This window comes from Propithecus coquereli, unplaced genomic scaffold, assembly GCF_000956105.1.
Source record: "Propithecus coquereli isolate 6110/MARCELLA unplaced genomic scaffold, Pcoq_1.0 Scaffold561, whole genome shotgun sequence".
In the NCBI taxonomy this organism is placed as follows: domain Eukaryota; kingdom Metazoa; phylum Chordata; class Mammalia; order Primates; family Indriidae; genus Propithecus; species Propithecus coquereli.
The window spans coordinates 293,618-295,353 of NW_012151519.1; the positions used below are offsets into that span (position 1 = coordinate 293,618).

General features: G+C 32.1%; 1 protein-coding gene across 1 annotated transcript in view; it reads right to left on the reverse strand.

The window, feature by feature from the left end:
- The window catches only part of LOC105821176 (chromosome unknown open reading frame, human C7orf62), a 21,767-nt gene that overhangs the window by 730 nt on the left and 19,301 nt on the right, over window positions 1-1,736 (reverse strand). The window lies entirely within an intron of this gene.

The following is a 1,736-nucleotide window of genomic DNA, read 5'->3' on the forward strand; positions in this document are numbered from 1 at the left end:
CTTAGAGGTAGAGTCACAATTGTTTTTTTAATATGTTCAATGACAGATCTTCCTTTGAAAGTGAATGTAATATTTAAAGACAAACATTTCTATGAGTATAAGATTTCTGGACTTTATCAAAGATACCCAAAAATACACAGTTAAGTCAGTCCCCTTTAAAGATATTATATTAATCATCCATAGAAGTATCTCAATAATGCATCTATTAGAGAAAATAATTTATGTTTCCCCTTAGACTCTTAGAGGTAGTGTCACAATTGTTTTTTTAATATGTTCAATGACAGATCTTCCTTTGAAAGTGAATGTAATATTTAAAGACAAACATTTCTATGAATGAAGATGGAATATTAAAGTTACTATTCAGGTGTAAGTATAATAATAATTTAGGTGTCAAAAATTAGATAAAAATTCAATATTTAAGTTCCCTTTGATTTATAAACCTCCTTCAGCTGCCATAAAAGAGTCACAAAATGTTGTCAGCAATGGTGTTGTCACTGGCAGAAGTATAAATCCTCCTAAAGTGATTACTACGAAGAGTCATTTTCATTTGAATAAATTCATTCTAGTGTGTTCGTTAAAATTAATAAATAACTAAATAAGTAACTTGATTTATTTCCAGTCACTTTTTGTTTATTTTCCAGTTATTTTTATAGTTGGAGATTCATGAATTCTATACATTTAGAATTACAGTATACTAAGTAAATCAGCAACATTATCATTTATTTATTTATTTATTTTTTCTTATTTTTCCTCAGATGCTTTGGGTGAGTAAACATTATCATTTAGAGAGATTCTATAATTTCTTCCAAAAATGATTCAGATTGTTAAGGATGTTCTTTGTTTTAATGAATTATTAATAATTTTCTATCAGTATTTCTCATACCAGAAAGTATTATAGACTAGGCCAAGCGGTGGATACATACACATATTACTGCTACTTGTATATCCAATGACTAGCATAGTGATTAACTTACTAGTAAATATTTGCTAGCATATATCCAATAAATTTTTCGTGCATAAAGGAATGAATAGTAAATGAAATAAAATAGTTTATATGCATATATATTATTTTTCCTATTACATATATTGTTCCAGACTGCTGCATAATCATCCACCCAGAATTTAGTGGCTGAAATCAATAATAGTCACTTATGTTGTCCACAGATACGCCGTTTGGGCAGGAGGCAGTGGGAATAGCTCATCCCTACTCCACACAGTGTCAGCTGGGCTGGCTTGAGGATTAACTGGAAGGCTGGAGTTTGGAATCACCTGAAGTCTCACTCACTCACAACTATAGTGGGTGATTCTGGCTGTTGGCTGGGAACTCAGCTAGGGATGTCATCTGGAAATTAATTGGATTGCTCGTACTATAGTGTTTGGGTTCCAAGAGCTAGCAGTCAAGTGAGCAAGGCAATGTGCATAGCATTTTATGACCTAGCTTTGGAGATCCCATGGAATCACTTTTGTTGTACTCTGTTGGTCAAGGCAGTCACAAAGGTCTGCCTGATGTCAAGGAGAAGCATTTATTAATAGAAGTCACCATATGATGATGGGAGGAATAACAAGGGCATGTTGCAAGTGTGTGGGATTGGATATATTGCAGTTACCATTTTGGAAAATACAATGTGCCATAATTTCATATTTATAAATATATAATCTTTATAAACTGTACTTCTATTCACTAGCTAACTTTAGAAAATACTGTTTGCAAACAAAATTCACCCTGCTAAAGGAAT